This window comes from Aethalodelphis obliquidens, unplaced genomic scaffold, assembly GCF_003676395.1.
Source record: "Aethalodelphis obliquidens isolate GAN/ISIS:26980383/991018 unplaced genomic scaffold, ASM367639v1 scaffold45, whole genome shotgun sequence".
Classification (NCBI taxonomy): domain Eukaryota; kingdom Metazoa; phylum Chordata; class Mammalia; order Artiodactyla; family Delphinidae; genus Aethalodelphis; species Aethalodelphis obliquidens.
The window spans coordinates 9,214,536-9,233,983 of record NW_020837989.1 but is presented as its reverse complement, the minus strand read 5'-3'; the positions used below and the strand labels follow the sequence as shown (position 1 = coordinate 9,233,983).

Genomic DNA, 19,448 nt, shown 5'->3' with positions numbered 1-19,448 from the left:
AAAACCAATGAGTCAATGATGAAATCAAAGAGGAAACCAGAAAATACCTCACAAGAAATGATAATGCAAAAAAACAACCATACACAATCTATGGGATGTAGCAAAAGCAGTTCTAAGAGCGAAGTTCATAGCAATACAGGTCTTCCCTAAGAAACAAGAAAAACCTCAAATAAACAACCTAACCTACCACCTAAAAGAATTAGAAAAAGAAGAACAAACAAAATCTAAAGTCAGCAGAAGGAAATAAAAAATATCAGAAAGGAAATAAATAAAATAGAGATCAAAAAAAAACCATAGAAAAGATCAATAAACCAAGAGCTGGTTTTTTGAAAGGATAAACAAAATTGACAAATCTCTAGCCAGGCTCACCAAGAAGAAGATAAAGAGGACCCAAATAAGCAAAATAAGAAATGAAAGAGGACAAATAACAACCCATACCGCAGGAAAAATATTTAAGAAATTGCTATGAACAGTTATATGCCAACAAATTGGACAACCTAGAAGAAATGGACAAGTTTCCAGAAACACACAGCCTTCCAAAACTGAGTGAAGAAGAAACAGATAATTTGAAGAGACTGATCACTAAAAGTGGAATAGAACCTATAATTTAAAAATTCCCTACAAACAAAAGTCCAGGGCCAGATGGCTTCACTGGGGGATTCAATCATCTACAAACATCAAAGAAGTTATACCTAGCCTTCTCAAAATATTTCAGAAGACTGAAGAGGAGGGAACACTCCCCAAGTAATTCTATGAAGCCACCATCACGCTGATACCAAAACCAAGGACACTATAGAAAAATTACAGACCAATATTTTTGATGAATATAGATGCAGAAATCCTCAACAAAGCATTAGCAAACCTAACCCAACAATATATGAAAAGGATCATACACCATGATCAAGTTGAATTCATTCAGGGTCACAAGGATGGTTCAACATATGCAAATAAATCAATGTGATACACCACATTAACAAAAGAAAAGACAAAAACCACATGATCATCTCAAAAGATGCAGAAAGAAATTCGGCATCCATTCATGATAAAAATAAATAAATAAAAAAACTCACCAGAGTGGGTACAGAGGGAACTTATCTCAACATAATAAAAGCTATTTATGACAAACCCACAGCCAACATAATACTCAATGGTGAAAAGCTGAAAGCCTTCCTGCTAAATTCTGGATCAAGACAGGATGCCCACTCTCACCACTTCTATTCAACATAGCATTGGAATTCCTAGCGACAGCAATCAGACAAGAAAAAGAAATAAAAGGTATACAAATTGGAAGGGAAAAGGTAGAACTGTCATTACATGCAAATGATATGATACTCTATATAGAAAACCCTCCACACAAAAAGTATTAGAATAAATGAATTCAGCCAAGTAGCAGGATACAAGATTAACATACAGAAATCTGTTGCATTTCTTTTCACTAACAATAAAATAGAAAAAGAGAGTAAAAAAACAATCCTGTTTAAAATTGCTTCAAAAAAAAAATACCTAGGAAAAAACCTAGCCAAAGAGATGGAAGACCTAGACCCTAAGAACTATAAAACTTTGTTAGGAGATCAGATCAAGATCTAAGGAGTAGGACATGGAGCTCCCATCCTCCCATAAATACATCAAAAATAAATGTGGAACAGTTCTCACAGAACATCTACTGAATGCTGTCAGAAGACCTCAGACTCTCAAAAGGGCAAAAAAATCTTCAGGTAACTGGATAGGACAAAAAAAAAAAAAAAAAGAGAGAGAGAGAGAGAAAGGAATACGGATGGGACCTGTGCCACTGGGAGGGAGCTGTGAAAGAGTAAAGGTCCTGACATGCTGGGAAATCCCCTCGCTGGTGGGGAGATCAGCAGGGAGAGGGTGGAGCCTTGGAGGAGAGTGCAGCAACTAGTATACAGAAGGCAAAGCAGAGAGAGACATGCACAGACAGTCAGTGCCACTGCCCTGCACTCCCCAGCTTGAGATGCTGGTCTGCTGGTGCGGGAGGGGTTTGGGTGCTGAGGCTTGGGCTTCGGACATCAGACCTGGGGAGAAGACTGGAACTGGCTGCAAGGAGGAGCCCCCTGAAAGGGCTAGGATGTTGTACACCATAACAGAGGGTGTACAGGAAATAGCCTGGGCCTGCTAGAAAGACAAGGTACCATTGTTGGGGGGCAGGCAAGGAGAGGGGCAGGACCACCATAGGAGCTTTCTTCTCTGCACACACGCTCTCAGGCAACAGGACACCGCCTACACGAGCTCTGGGGGCAGGCGGGAGGCACCACTGCCATCTCAGGCTCCAAAGGAGGGCGTGGGCCACTGCTGCCGCCGAGAGTCCTATGAGCAGGCGCCAATCGCTGCACCCAACTTCCTGGGAGTGCTTTTTGGCCACTGCCGATGAGAGTCCCACAACCAGGTGCCAATCACTGCCCCCGCCTTCCTGGGAGCACATATAGACCACGCACCTACACACCCCCTATCAAGGGGATAACAGCCAGCATACACTGAGGAAAGAGATGGCAAGCATCCAAATGAAAGCAGCCCTCATGCCAAAAAATTACTAAACCCACACAAGCTACACAGGGACGCTCCCACATATAAACAGTCCTCTAAGACTATAATAGATAACTGTTTCTCCTAAACTCACAGAGTTAGAGAAATATAAGTAAAATGAAGAAGCAGAGAAACCACTCCCAGTTAAAAGACCAAGAGATTTCCCCTGAAGGAAGAAACAATGAAACAGACCTCTTCAAGCTAATAGACACTGAATTCAAAAAGGAGGTAATGGCACTTCCCTGGTGGCACAATGGTTAAGAATCCGCCTGCCAATGCAGGGGACATGGGTTCGAGCCCTGGTCTGGGAAGATCCCACATGCTGCTGAGCAACTAAGCCCATGAGCCACAACTACTGAGCCCACATGCCTAGAACCCATGCTCTGCAACAAGAGAAGCCACTGCAATGAGAAATCCACACACCACAACGAAGAATAGCCCCCGCTCGCCACAACTAGAGAAAGCCCAGGTGCAGCAACAAAGACCCAGTGCAGCCAAAACTAAATTAATTAATTAATTTTTTTTAAATTTGTTTTAAAAAAAAGGAGGTAATGAAAATACTGCAGGAATTAAGAAAGGCAATTGACAGAAATGTAGATTACTGTAAAAAGGAACTAGAAACTATGAGGAGCAGCCAAGAAAAATTAGAAAATTCATTTGCCAAGACGAAAGCTGAAAAGGTAATGTACAGCAGAACGAATAATGGAGAAGAAAGAAAAAGTGATCTGGAAGAGAGAATAATAGAAATTACCCAATCAGAACAGCAGACAGAAAGCCAAATGAAACAAAAAAGAAAGCAATATAAGAGACCTATGGGCCTAGCATAGGAGTGTAGACCACACTACCATAGCGTAGACATATGGGTCTACACTACCAACGTGTGCCAATCCACACATAATAGGGATTCCGGAAGGAGATGAAAGAGAAAAGGGGATTGAAAATGTATGTGAAGAAATTATGGCTGAAAAATTCCCAAACCTAAAGAAGGAAATAGATATCCAGATACAAGAAGCACAGAGGGTCCCAAACAAGATGAACAAGCAGACCTACACCAAGAAATATGATAATAAAAATGGCAAAAGTTAAAGAGGGATTCTAAAAGCAGCAAGAAAAAAACAAAGAGTTAATTAAAAGGGAACCCCCATAAGGCTGATTTCTCTACAGAAACGATGCAGGCCAGAAGGGAGTGGCAAAATATTATTCAAAGTCTTGAGAGGGAAAAATCTGCAACCTACAATATTCTACCCAGCAAGATTATCATTTAAAATAGGAGGAGGGACTTCCCTGGTGGCACAGTGATTAAGAATCCGCTTGCCAATGCAGGGGACATGCGTTTGAGCCCTGGTCCGGGAAGATCCCACATGCTGTGGAGCAACTAAGCCCATGTGCCACAACTACTGAGCCTGCACTCTAGAGCCTGTGAGTCAAAACTACTGAGCCCGCATGCCACGGCTATTGAAGCCCGCACGCCTAGAGCCCATGCTCTGCAGCAAGAGAAGCCACCGCGGTGAGAAGCCTGCATACTGCAACAAAGAGTAGCCCCCACTCGCCACAACTAGAGAAAGCCCACGCACAGCAACAAAGACCCAATGTAGCCAAAATAATTAATTAATTAATTTTAAAAAAATAATAGAAGGAGAGGGACTTCCCTAGGGGTCCAGTGGTTAAGACTTCGCCTTCCAATGCAGGGGGTGCAGGTTCGATGCCTGGTCAGGGAGCCAAGATCCCACATGCCTCGTGGCCAAAAAACCAAAACAAAAAACAGCAATACTCTAACAAATTCAATAAAGACTTTAAAAATGGTCCATATCAAAAAAATCTTTAAAAAATAAAAACTAAATAGGAGGAGAGATAAATAATTTCTCAGACAAGCAAAAACTAAAAGAATACAGCAATACTAAACCTATCCTAAAAGAAATACTGAAAGGTCTTCTCTAAATAGAAAAGAAGCAAGAAGACATAGGAAAGAGAAAATTACAATTGGAAAGTAAATCACTTAAATAAGCCAGTATACAGATCAAAAAGAAAAAAAAAACCTATTTGGAAAGTGATGATAAACACAGGAAGAGCAAAAGGATAAACATGAAGATGTAAAAGAGGACATCTTTTTTTTAGAATGTGTTTGAGCCTATATGACTATCAGTCTAAAGCAAGCAGATATAGGAAAGGGTTAACATACTTGAAAAACAGAGTAGCCACAAATCAAACACATACAGTAGATCCACAAAAACCAAAAAGAAGAGAACACAAGCATAAGATAAAAGAAATCATCAAACCACAAAAAGAAAACGGAACAAGAAGAAACATAGAATCAACTGGAAAACAAGGTTTAAAATGGCAATAAATACATATTTATCAATAATTACCTTCAATGTCAATGGACTAAATGCTCTAATCAAAAGACATAGAGTGGCAGACTGGATTAAAAAACAAGAGCCTACAATATGCTGCCTACAAGAGACTCACTTTACAGCAAAGGATACACATAGATTGAAAGTGAGGGAATGGAAAAATATATTTCAGGCAAGCGGAAATGACAAGAAAGCAGGAGTCACAATACTCATACCAGACAAAATAAACTTTAAAACAAAGGCCATAAAGGAAGACAAAGAAGGACACTATATAATGATAAAACGCTCAATAAAAGAAGAGGATTTTACACTCATCGACATATATGTACCCAATATAGGAGCACCCAAATACATAAAACAAATACTAACAGACATAAAGGGAGAAATTGATGGGAATACAATAATAGTAGGAGACTTTATCACCTCGCTCACGTCAATGGACAGATCTTCCAGACAGAAAATCAATAAGGCAACAGAGGTCCTAAATGATACAATAGAACAGTTAGACTTAATTTATATTTCCAGGATATTACATCCAAAAAAACCCAGAATACACATTCTTTTCAAGTGCACATGGAAGATTCTCTAGGAATGACCACATACTAGGGCACAAAACAAACCTCAACAAATTCAAGAGTACAGAAATTATTTCAAGCATATTCTCTGACCACAATGGCATGAAACTAGAAATCAACCACAGGAAAAGAAATGAGAAAAAAAAATCGATTACATGGAGACTAAACAACATGCTACTAAAAAACCAATGGGTCGAGACAAGGAAATCACAAAGGAAAATAAAAAATACCTTGAGACAAATTACAATGAAAACACAGCCATACAAAATCTATGGGATTCAGCAAGAGCAGATCTTAGAGGGAAGTTCATAGTGATACAGGCCTTCCTCAAAAAACAAGAAAAGTCTCAAGTAAACAACCTAACCTACCTCCTAAAAGAATTAGAAAAAGAAGGACAAACAAAACCTAAAGTCAGCAGAAGGAAGGACATAATAAAGCTCAGAGAGGAAATAAATAAAATAGAGATTTAAAAGATAGAAAAATAGTCAATAAAACCAAGAGCTGGTTCTTTGAAAGGGTAAACAAAATTGACAAACCTGTAGTTAGGCTCACCAAGAAGAAAAGAGAACCCAAATCAACAAAATAAGAAAGGAGAAATCTCAATACCACATAAGTGCAAAAAATCATAAAATAATACTATAATATGAACAATTATATGCCAACAAATTTGACAACATAGAAGAAATGGACAACATTCTAGAAACATACAGTCCACCAAAACTGAATCAAGAAATAGATAATTTGAACAAACTAATCACTAGAAGTGAAATAGAATCTGTAATAAAATTTAAAAAAACCAAAAAACTCCCTACAAATGAAAGTCTAGAAACAGATGGCTTCACAGGAAAATTCTACCAAACATACAAAGAACTTATACCAATCCTTCTCAAATCCTTCCGAAAGACTGAGGAGGAGGGAACACTCCCAAAGACATCCTATGAAGCCACCATTACCCTGATATCAAAACCAGACAAAGATATCACCAAAAAAGAAAATTACAGGCCAATATCTTTGATGACTATAGATGCAAAAATTCTCAACAAAATATTAGCAAACTGACTCCAACGACACATAAAAAAGATCATACACCACAACCAAGTGGGGTTTCATCCCAAGTTCAAAAGGATGGTTCAACCACTGTGATACACCACATTAACAGAAGAAAAAACAAAAACTACATGATCATCTCAATAGATCCAGAGAAAGCATTTGATAAAATTCAGCATCCGTTCATGATAAAAACTCTTAGCAAAGTGGGTACAGAGGGAACATATCTCAACATAATAAAAGCCATTTATGACAAACCCACAGCCAACATAATATACTCAATGGTGAAAAACTAAATTCTGGATCAAGATAAGGATGCCGACTCGCACCACTTCTATTCAACCCAGTATTGGAAGTCCTAGCAACAGCAATCAGACAAGAAAAAGAAATAAAATATATCCAAATTGGAAGGTAAAATTGTCACTATATGCAGATGATATGATACTATATATAGAAAACCCTAAAGACTCCACACAAAAACTACTAGAACTGATAAATGAATTCAGCAAAGTATCAGGATACAAGATTAACACTCAGAAATGGACTGCATTTCTTTACACTAACAATGAAATATCAGTAAGGTAATGTAAAAAAAAAAAAAACAAACCCGTATCTTGTAAAATCACACCAAAGAAAGTACCTAGGAATAAACCTGACCAAGGAGTTGAAAGACTTATACACTGAGAGCTATAAAACATTAATAAAGGAAATTAAAGATGACTCAAAGAAATGGAAAGACATGCCATGCTCTTGGATTAGAAGAATTAGTATTGTTAAAATGGCAATACTATCCAAAGCAATCTACAGATTTAATGTGATCTGTATCAAATTACTCATGACATTTTTCACAGAACTATAACAACCCTAAAATTTATATGGAACCATATAAGACCCATAATTGTGAAAGCAATCCTGAGGGAAGAAAAAAAGCAGGAGGCATAACCTTCCCAGACTTTAGACAATACTACAAATTTCCTATAATCGGAACAGTGTGGTATTGGTACAAAAACAGACATACGGATCAATGGAACAGACTAGAGAGCCCAGAAATAAACCCACACACCTATAGTCAATTAATCTTCAACAAAGGGGGCAAGAATATAAAATGGGAAAAAGTCTCTTCAGCAAGTGGTGCTAGGAAAGTTGGACAGCTGCATGTAAATCAATGAAGTTAGAACACAGCCTCACATCATGCACAAAAATAAACTCAAAATGGCTTAAAGACTTAAAACATAAGACACGACACCATAAAATTCCTAGAAGAGAGCACAGGCAAAACATTCTCTGACATAAATCATACCAATGTTTTCTTAGGTCTGTCTCCCAAGGTAATAGAAACAGAAACAAAAATAAACAAATGGGACCTAATCAAACTTACAAGCTTTTGCACAGCAAAGGAAACCCGAAACAAAACAAAAAGACAAGCTATGGAATGGTAGAAAATATTTGCAAATGATGTGGCTGACAAGGGCTTAATCTCCAAAATATACAAACAGCTCATACAACTCAACAAAAACAAAATAACCCAATCAAAAAATGGGCAGAAAGGGCTTCCCTGGTGGAGCAGTGGTTAAGAATCCGCCTGCCAATGCAGGGGACACGGGTTCGAGCCCTGGTCCGGGAAGATCCCACATGCAGTGGAGCAACTAAGCCCATGTGCTGAAACTACTGAGCCTGCCTGTGCTCTAGAGCCAGCAAGCCACAACTACTGAGCCCGCACGCCACAACTACTGAAGCCTGCGTGCCTAGAGCCTGTGCTCAGCAACAAGAGAAGCCACCGCAGTGAGAAGCCTGCACACCACAATGAAGAGTAGCCCCCGCTCGCCGCAACTAGAGAAAGCCCACGCGCAGCAATGAAGAGTCAACCCAGCCAAAAATTAATTTTTTTTTAAGTGAGCAGAAGACCTAAATAGACATTTTTTCCAAAGAAGACATACATATGGCCAATAGGCACATGAAAAGATGCTCAACATCACTATTAGAGAAATGCAAATCAAAACTACAATGAGGTACCACCTCACACCGATCAGAATGGCCATGATTAAAAAGTCTACAAATAACAAATGCTAAGAGGATGTGGAGAAAAGGAAAACCTCCTACACTGTTGGTGGGAATGTAAATTGGTACAGCCACTATGGAAAACAGTATGGAGGTTCCTCAGACAACTAAAAATAGAATTACCATATGATCCAGCAATCCCACTCCTGGGAATATACCCAGACAAAAATATAATTCAAAAAGATACATGCACCCCTATGTTCATAGCAGCACTGTTCACAACAGCCAAAACATGGAAACAACCTAAATGTCCACTGACAGATGAATGGATAAAGATGTGGTACATATATATAATGGAATACTACTCAGCCATAAAAAAGAATGAATAATACTATTTACAGCAACATGGATGCAACCAGAGATTATCATACTAAGTGAAATAAGTCAAAAAGAGAAAGACAAATACCACATGATATCACTTACATATGGAATCTAAAATATGGCACAAATGAATGTATGTACAAAACAGAAACAGACTCACAGACATAGAGAACAGACTTGTGGTTGCCAAGGGGGAGGAAGGTAGGGGAGGGATGGACTGGGAGTTTGGGGTTAGTAGATGCAAACTATTACATACAGAATGGATTAACAACAAGGTCCTACTGTATAGCACAGGGAACTATATCCAATATCCTGGGATAAACCATATAACTGAGTCACTTTGCTGTGTAGCAGAAATTAACACAACACTGTAAACCAACTATACTTCAATTAAAAAAAAGCAGATCAGGATTGCTTGGGGATGGGAGTGGGGAATAGAGAGGATTACTTTACAAAGGGGGAGGAGGAACTTTGGGGGTTGATGATTTCATGGGTGTATTCATATATCAAAATTCATCAAATAGTACATTTTAAATATGTGCTGCTTATTATATGTTAATTATACTTCAATAAAGTTGTAAAATATATTTTAAAAAATAAAACACTGTTAAAGGAAACTGAAGATGATTCAAAGAGATGGAAAGATATCCCATGCTCTTGGATAGGAAGAATTAATATTGTTAAAATGGCAATACTACCTAAAGCAAACTACAGGTTTAATGCGATCCCTATCAAATTACCCATAACATTTTTCACAGAACCATAACAAATAATCCCAAAATTTATATGGAACCATAAAAGACCCAGAATTGCCAAAGCAATCCTGAGGAAAAAAAAAAAAAAAAACAAGTAGGAGGCATAACCCTCCCAGACTTCAGACAATACTACAAAGCTCCCGTAATCAAAACAGTGTGGTATTGGTACAAAAACATACAGATCAACGGAACAGACTAGAGAGCCCAGAAATAAACCTACACACCTATAGTCAACTCATCTTTGACAAAGGAGGCAAGAATATAAAATGGGAAAAAGTCTCTTCATCAAGTGGTGTTGGGAAAGCTGGACAGCCTCATGTAAATCAAGAAATTAGAACACAACCTCAAGCCATATACAAAAATAAACTCAAAATGGTTTAAAGACTTAAATATAAGACATGACATCATAAGATTCCTAGAAGAGAACACAGGCAATACAGTCTCTGACATAAATCGTAGAATATTTTCTTAGATCAATCACCCAAAGGAAAAGAAATAAAAGCAAAAATAAACAAATGGGACCTAATCAAGCTTAAAAGCTTTTCCACAAAACAAAAAGACAACCTTATGGAATGGGAGAAAATGTTTGCAAATGATGCAACCAACAAGGGGTTAATTTCCAAAATATACAAACAGCTCATACAATATAAAAAAAACAAACAACTCAATCAAAAGACAGGCAGAAGACCTAAATAGACATTTCTCCAAAGAAGACATAAAGACAGCCAACAGGCACATGAAAGGATGCTCAACATTGCTAATTATTAGAAAAATGCAAATAAAAACCACAATGAGGTATCACCTTACACAAGTCAGGATAGCTATCATCAAAAAGTCTGCAAATAGGACTTCCCTGGCAGTTCAGTGGTTGGGACTCTGAACTTCCACTGCAGGGGACGCAGGTTCAGTCCCTGGTCGGGGAGCTAGGATCCTGCATGCCACATGGTGTGGCCAAAATAAATGAATAAATTAAAAAAAAATTTTTAATGTCTGTAAATAATAAATGTTGGACAGGATGTGGAAAAAAGGGAACCCTCCTTCGCTGTTGGTGGGAATGTAAATTGGTGCAGTCACTATGGAGAACAAACAGTATGAAGGTTCCTTAAAAAACTAAAAGTAGAAAAAAAATTAAAAATAGAGCTACCATATGATCCAGCAATCCCACTTCTGGGCATACATGCAAAAAACACAAAACCCTAACTCCTAATTCGAAAAGATACATGCACCCCAATGTTCACTGCAGCATTATGAACAATCGTCAAGACATGGAAACAACTTAAATGTCCATCAACAGATGAATGGATAAAGAAGATGTGGTATATATATACAATGGAATATTACTCAGTTATAAAAAAGAATGAAATATTGCCCATTTGCAGCGACATGGATGGACCTAGAGAATATCACAATAAGTGAAGTCAGACAGAGAAAGCAAATATTATATGATATCACTTATATATGGAATATAGAAAATAATACAAATGAATCTGTTTACAAATCAGAAACAGAGTCACAGACATAAAAAACAAGCTTATGGTTACCAAAACGGAAAGGGAGTCGGGGGGAAGGATAAATTAGGAGTTTGGGATTAACAGACACACACTATTCTATACAAAATAGATAAGCAACAAAGATTTACTGTATGACACAGGGAACAATATTCAATATCTTGTAATAACCTATAATGAAAAATAATCTGAATAAAAAATAATACATATATATGTAACTGAATCACTTTGCTGTATACCCAAAACTAACACAAAATTGTAAACCAACTATACTTCAATTTTAAAATAATAGTAATAATAACCGTTCCTCATTATTAAGTACCGACAATGTGCCAAGTTCTGTGCTGAGAATTTTCCACCCATCATCTCGTTTAAGCCTCTGTAACAACCCAAGAGGTAGCCATTCTTCTTACCTGCGTCTCAGAGGAGGAAGCAGCTTTGAAGAGGGCATATAATTTCTGTGGTGGAGCCAGGAGCCAATTCCCTCCTCACTGACTGAAGAAACCAGTTTAACCACTCTTATCGGTCAGCATGCTTTCAGCTGCAAGTAAAGAGTGCCTCTTAAAAGTGGCTTAGGGGCTTCCCTGGTGGCGCAGTGGCTGAGTGTCCGCCTGCCGATGGAGGGGACACGGGTTTGTGCCCCGGTCCGGGAAGCTCCCACATGCCGCGGAGCGGCTGGGGCCATGGGCCATGGCCGCTGAGCCTGCGCGTCCGGAGCCTGTGCTCCGCAACGGGAGAGTCCACAACAGTGAGAGGCCCGCGTACCGCAAAAAAAAAAAAAAGTGTCTTAGGGCTTCCCTGGTGGCACAGTGGTTGAGTGTCCGCCTGCCGATGGAGGTGACACGGGTTTGTGCCCCGGTCCGGGAAGATCCCACATGCCACGGAGCGGCTGGGCCCGTGGGCCATGGCCGCTGAGTCTGCGCGTCCGGAGCCTGTGCTCCGCAATGGGAGTGGCCACGCCAGTGAGGGGCCCGTGTAACGCAAAAAAAAAAAAAAAAAAAAAGTGGCTTAAACAAGGAGAACACATATTATCTTCCACAACCAGAGAGAGGTCCAAGGTGCAGGGCTAGTCGATTCAGCAGCTCAGTGATTGAGCAGCTCAGTGATGCTGTCGGGAGCCCAGATTCTTGGCACCTCTTTATTCCATCCTTGCCCAGGTTCTTTCCATTGCTCCCCTCCACCATTCTCAGGTGTGACTCCTCAGGTTTACAAGAGCCTGCTGTGGCTCTAGGCATCATGTCCTCACACAATCACATCGAAAAACAGGAAAGAAATTTCCCTTTGAGTGTCTCTTTTAAGCAGAAAAACCTTCCCAGAAGTCCTCAGTAGGCTTCTCTGCAGGTTCTGCTGGCAGAACTGCGGAAGAGGCTCATGCCCTTGCTACAAAAACAGATGGGAAATTGAGTAATTGGCATTTTCAGCCTCAATAGTTGGAGGCAGGTGCCCCATTGGCAAAGAAGAGAAATGGGGCAGACAGGGAATGGCCACTGGGTAAATGAATCAGAGTCTTGGCCACAGCCACTGTCTCTCCCCTCAGAGAATCACAAGCACATTGCCAAAAGTCCTATGAAGTTCTTTGTTTAATTTAATGTTGCAAATTTTGACATAACTGTTTAAGAAACGTTACACTTACTTTATTTCATCCATTCTAAGATATATACTTTTTTCACATTTTGACATCTCTGATGATGAGATGTGGCTTAAAGGGAGCTCCTTTTCTGACCTTTCATTCTATGATTCTTCTAAGTATCACCCCCACCACAGCCCCTTGAAACAGGTGGCTCAAATTTGCAAAAGTAGACTCAAGAATGTTCCGCTGCTCCCTGGCTACACACAGGCCCAGCAAATATTTACTTATTGAGCATCTGCTGTGAAGCAGGAGCACTGAGGATACAACTGTGTGTGCAAGGCAGGTGTGAGTTCTCATGTAGCTCTGGTCTAAAAGAGGGAACAGATTGTAAATAAGTAAACAGAAAAAGAGATGGCTCACAAAGTTAACTGCCACAGAGACACAAATAGGGCACCAAAAAAGAGGAGCAGAAAGAAACTCACTTCATGCCCTTACTGAAGGATGACAACAAAGTACCAAGGGAAAAGTGGGGATGGGAGCATTCTGGGCACAGAGAACAGTGTATGCAAAGGCACTGAGATGAGTAAAAGCTTGATGTACCTGAGGAACTAAAATACATTGCGGCAAAGCGAAGGAAGGGGAGAGTGACATCACAAGAGGTGGGAAGGCAGGCAGAGACCAGAACATGCAGAGGGAATGGGAGGACACCTCTCATTCATGCAGGCTTCGTGGAGACTGTCTGGCTTGCACTATGGTTGTTAACCTACCAGAAGCAGGGGAGAATTGCTCTAAGTCTAGCCACTCAAAGTGTGGTCCCCAACCAGCAGCACTGGAGTCACCAGGGAGCTTGTGAGGAATGTAGAATCTCAGGCCCCCTCTCAACCTACTCAGTCCGAACCCATTTTCCCTTTTTTTTTTTTTTTTTTTTTTGCGGTACGCGGGCCTCTCACTGCTGTGGTCTCTCCCGTTGCGGAGCACAGGCTCCGGACGCGCAGGCTCAGCGGCCATGGCTCACGGGCCCAGCAGCTCCGCGGCATGTGGGATCTTCCCGGACCGGGGCACGAACCCGTGTCCCCTGCGTCGGCAGGCAGACTCTCGACCACTGCGCCACCAGGGAAGCCCCGAACCCATATTTTAATAAGACTCCCAGGTGATTCACACACAGTGAAGTTTGAGAATTGCTGCTATAAACCATCTTTCTTTTTTTGGACGGACATAACAACATTTTGTGTCTGACTCTCTGAAGTTCTAGAAGGGATCCCTTTACCTGTGCACATGACCTCTCTGGACACTGGAGGGCAACCTTATGTTAATAAAGCAGAACACAACCTGGGGGGCCACAGAAATCACAGAAGGTTAGAGCTTAAAGCCAACACAATGGTTGCATTTTGCAGCCACAGAACAGGCCCACTGAGCATTTGAGCAGATCAGGACAAGCAGCCAGTTCTCCTGCATCCAGAGCTGCTCGTCCTCACAAGGCACCTGGTGTGGAAACATGGGATCTGGCTGTGGACGGTGTCAGCAGCTGCAGCTGGCCACTGAACAGAGCCAAATGTAGAGCAGAAGGGCTTGGAATTTAAGGGTAACAAAGCATGGCTAAAATTCAGAGATTATGAATTGAGTTTGCAGAGTTATGCCAATTCTGTTAATGCCCCATGTGTAATTAAATTTTAAATACTTTATTCCACATCAGACTTCAAGTTGCCAAAACTCTTGATCTCACAGTGATAAATACCTGCTTTTGCATACAGAGCTGTGGGCCACTGCCAAGCTATTCAGAAGCCCTAGAGCAAGACTCTAAATAAATAAAACCCAGAACCCATGACAACAAGGGCTGGCGTCTCACTATCACCCAAGCGTCCACTTGCCTCTTCACCTGGCCTCCAATGTGATTGGCACAGGTGCACGGGCAGAGACACCAAAGGCCTGCAGTTGCCCCCATGGCTAGTCCTCAGGGCAAATAAGGGCCAAGTGTACAGATAGATCAGGTCAAAAAAGTAAGGTGGACATCTATGCCCATGACCAAAAGGGTTTCCTCCTCGGGGGTAAACTATCCTAGTGTTTCCCAAATTTCAGTCACTCAAACACCACCTCCACAAGTTTCATCAGATTATTTATTTACATAATGCTATTTATGTGATACTTTTCTTTCAATTGACTCGTTCCTAACTCTTCTGTTTATCAATATCAAATAAGGACCGATTTTATGCTGTTAATGCAAATTCAAATAAATTCATAACTCTTCAAATATGTCGGCCTGAGTCACATCTACACTTACCTTACATATTCAGCACTAGTCTGAATTCCACACTTTGGGAAATATTGTTCCCTCTGACAGAAGTGGGAGGGAAGTAAGGATGAGTATTCCCTCACTTTCTTCATGAGGACTGGTCTTCGGGAAGCTAAAGGAAAACAAACTGAAGATGCTTCAGGGAAAAGAAAACACAAGTACTTTGACAATCAGGCAGGACCTGGTCAGCCCCAGCCAACCCAGGGAGCCAAAACTCTCATATTCCACCAGGGACTTCCTGTTTGCTAAGGTTTTCATTGAATACCATCCCTCCCGCTGCTGCTCTGGGCTGTAAACACTTTGCCTATGTGGGCACTACCCTGAGCTGTGGCAGAAACATGACAGCACCATGGCTAGACTCAGCCTCTCTGAGTACAAATCTCAGCCTCACCATTTACTAGGGAGGGTTATGGGCTAAACTGTGTACCCCCCAAATTCATATGTTGAGCCCTAACCCCCATTTCCTCAGAATGTGGCTGTATTTGAGACAGGGCCTTTAAAGAGGTGATAAGTTAAAATGAGGCTGTGAGGATGAGCCCTATTCCAATTTGACTGATATCCTTATAAGAAGAGGAGAGTAGGACACAGGGAGAGACGCCAGGGATGTAGGTGCACAGAGGAAAGACCAGGTGATGAGGCAGCAGGAAGGCTACCATCTGCAAGCCAAAGACAGAAGCCACAGAGGAAACCAACTCTGCTAACACCTGGCTTGTGGACTTCCAGTCTCTAGAACCAGGAGAAAATAAATTTCCATTGTTTAAGCCACCCAGTCTGTGGTACTAATATGTTTTGGGGGGGTTTTTTTGTTTGTTTTATTTTTGGCTGCATTGGGTCTTCGTTGCTGTGTGCAGGCTTTCTCTAGTTGCGGCGAGTGGGGGCTACCCTTCATTGTGGTGCACAGGCTTCTCATTGCAGTGGCTTCTCTTGTTGCAGAGCACGGGCTCTAGGCGCGCGGGCTTCAGTAGTTGTGGCTTGCGAGCTCTAGAGCGCAGGCTCAGCAGTTGTGGCACACAGGCTCTAGAGCGCAGGCTCAGTAGTTGTGGTGCACGGGCTTAGATGCTCCGTGGCATGTGGGATCTTCCCGGACCAGGAATCGAACCCATGCCCCCTGCATTGGCAGGCAGATTCTTAACCACTGCACCACCAGGGAAGTCCAGTCTGTGGTATTTTGTTACAACAACCCTAGCAAACTAATACACCACATGAAATTAGACTTGCAAAACAGGAATAACAGCACTTATTTCATTAGCTGGTAAGGACTGAATGATGTGCTTCAGGCACAGCACCTGGCTGCAGGGGAGGTGTGTTTGCTCATCATGTCCCCCATTCTTAGATCAGGTGCTTCACCCAATCAGTGCCCCCTCTGGGCCGGCGCTGGAACTACAGGATGAAAGGCAAGCCTTTCTCACCTTAATTTCCACCAGTAAAGGTGTGCAGGCCTGGAGCCTTGTGGCCTTCTTTGCTACAGATTGAGACACCACCTGAAGACTAAACAGAGGAGGGTGGAGTCAGGAGATGGAAAGAAAGTAACCACTCTGTTTGTGTTCCTGGATCTAAGCTTACCTTAAATCCAACTTCACCCTTCAAATCCCCGGTTACCTTCTGAGCTAATAAATTGCCTTTTTGGTTTTAGCTGGTTTGAGTTGTGATTATGTCACTTGCCACTAACACAGCTGTGACAAACACAGTGGCCCCCAGGGTGAATTAATATTGTCAGCTTTGCTCTCTGTGTGAGGGAGATCACGCGATCCCAGTTTTAGTAGTGCAGGCATCTGCCCCCGCCAGAGCGACCGACGGGCCATGGGACTCACTAGGGAAGCCTAGCGAGCACATGTGAAGAGGTCAAAATGTGCCTCGGTCAGTCATGGAAAGTGCTTGTAGGGCCTGCACCAAAAGCCTTGTTTGCTCCCAAAGCTCTCTTGTAGATAAAGAATTCATTGTCATACAAGAGAAATGGGACTGCCTAGCACACAGGGTCTTGCCCACCTGGATCAGGTGTTATTTTGTCCTTCTGACAAAATAACAGCACTATTTAATTTTTTAAAATATACCTACAAAATGCCACCCCTTCTCAGACTCTGTGGGTAACAGGAGCTAGAAGCTCCATAGTCCTCGTATCTAAGGGTATCAGATGTTCCTACAGGGAAGGAGGAAGCTGGCAGAATCTATCACATTTCCAATGGTCTGGTTTACACAAAACTCCCTGCAGGGGGCAGCCTGGATGTGTGGCTGAGATTTCAGTGTTCCTTAGTATTTCCATAAGCATCTGACAATGTCTCCAGAGGAAACCCACTTGATTACAATAACTTGCATTTTTACACTAAGCACATTACAGATCTCACTTAATCCTCTGGGTACGACTTTCATCCTCATTTTAGAGATGAGGAAATTGAGCCCTTGATAAGTAATTCATTCACGGTTGAGCCTTTGATAAGTAATTCATTCAAGGTTTCACAGCTGTATGTGGCAGAACCTGACATCAAGTCTAGCGCCCTGGGCACCACTCCCGGTTCTGTCTCTAAGATCTTGTGTGATATCAGGCAACCTTTCTTCCCCTCTCTTGGCCTCAGTTTCCTCATCGGACAAACGAAGCAATCAGACTGGCTTATCTCTCAGGCTCCTCTCAGCTCTAAAGTTTTTCTAGTTCCAGGTTTAAGAAATTCGCTTTGGACTCTGCACCCTGGCGTCAGCCTGCAGCCTAGAAATGAACAGGGAGAATGCAGCACAGCCTTTCAAAAGAGAGTTTGTCCCTTGGGGGCTTCCCTGGTGGCACAGTGGTTGGGAGTCTGCCTGCCGATGCAGGGGACACGGGTTCGTGCCCCAGTCCGGGAAGATCCCACATGCCATGGAGCGGCTGGGCCCGTGAGCCATGGCCGCTGGGCCTGCGCATCTGGAGCCTGTGCTCCGCAACGGGAGAGCCCACAACAGTGAGAGGCCCGTGTATCGTAAAAAAAAAAAACAAAAGAGAGTTAGTCCCTGCTGCAGTGTTAAGGGTTGGGTATCACCTTGGCCCCCAGGTAGAGGCACCCAGCTGGACAGACTCTCTAGAAGTCTTCATGGACCCACAGTTTTTCTCAGGGTTCCAAAGGCATAGGCTGTATGCCAGCTTAAGCCCACAGGGGTATTTTAGTTGGCCCTTGCAATGTTTAAAACAGTTGAACTCAGTTACCAACATTTTAAAATCAAAAGCTGAAATCTGGACTCCCGGGTTCTTCTGAAAAGTCTTAAGATCTGGCCACTCCAGGCCCATGTTCCCCCGGCCACACTTCCCTGAGTTGCTGGCTCCTGCCCTTTCAGCTGGAACAAGAGTGCTCTGCTTTGCCAGGTGGTCAGCTCACACAAAGACCTCCCCTGACTGGTCCTGGGGGCACTTCGGCCTGTGAGCCTCACTTAAGGAGCCAAGAGTGCTCTTTTCTTGAGGAAGGACCTGAGGGGAAGGGATGTGCAGCATTGGGGCACAAGAATAAAAGCTCCTTTTCCTCCAGACACAACAGTGCTCTGGGCTCTGTGACAGTTGAAGGTGAACCTGTGGCCTGGGTGTAGGTAGGAGCCAGGTGCCTTGGAACCGAAACCTGAAGGTACAACAAAAGGAGAGGTTTTCATCCAGCCATGAAACTCTCCTTCTCCCAGCAGCCGCCACTCAGATCTCTATCTGCTTTCCGGGGCCCAGGGTGGACCAGCAGGCATGTGTCATTTCCCTGGATAGGGGCTATAATGGGGACATTGTGCTGAGTGGAAAAAGAGAGCTTTTCATCCAGCGACCAGCATTGGGCAGACACTCGAGCAAGGGGCTCTGGGGCTCACCCTGCACAAAGGAGTTTGGGAGCAGGGCCCCGAGCCAAGAAGAAGCCCCATGGGTTGGGCTGCATGTCCGCAGCAGCAGGCAGTGGGGCTGGGAAACACAGAGGCATTGCTCCCAGAACACATCATTGCAATCTCATTTTCCTCTGCAAATAGATAAGCAAATAAACAATCCCAGAGGATAAAGGAGACCACCCCAAAAATACCTGCATTAATAGAAACCTCGTTGAGTCCTTGAGCATTTATTCACTGACTCACCCCACAATACTTGCTACCACTTACTAAGTTCCAGGCACTGTGCTAGGCCCTAGGGACCTCGCAACAAGTAAGACACAGCACCCACCCTCATAGTACTTGCAATCTGGGGGGCCATGAAGAGGTAAGGAGAGACCTAAGTAGGAAATTATACATTGGTGACCCAGTGGAAGAACTGAGAGTGACACAGTAACAGAGTCAGTTCAAGAACCCAGATCTGAGTCCCCAGTCGATGGTTTTTCTTACTCTTCCCAGGGTCTCCTGAGATCACTGCTTGTCTGCTCTGAGGAATGGCAGGTTGGAGCTTAGTGAGGAAGGCACCCCAAATACTATAGTAAGGAATTTGAACTCTACATTGAGGGCAAAGGAGAGCCAT

General features: G+C 42.4%; 1 long non-coding RNA gene across 4 annotated transcripts in view; it reads right to left on the bottom strand.

Moving 5' to 3' along the window:
• The window catches only part of LOC113606881 (uncharacterized), a 132,211-nt gene that overhangs the window by 34,534 nt on the left and 78,229 nt on the right, over nucleotides 1–19,448 (bottom strand). For all 4 annotated transcript variants that reach the window (XR_003427744.1, XR_003427745.1, XR_003427746.1 and 1 more), the window contains exons 8-9: nucleotides 15,005–15,128; nucleotides 11,570–11,697 (exon numbers count right to left, since the gene is read on the bottom strand). This is a non-coding gene — a long non-coding RNA (uncharacterized LOC113606881). The remainder of the gene's footprint in view (nucleotides 1–11,569; nucleotides 11,698–15,004; nucleotides 15,129–19,448) is intronic.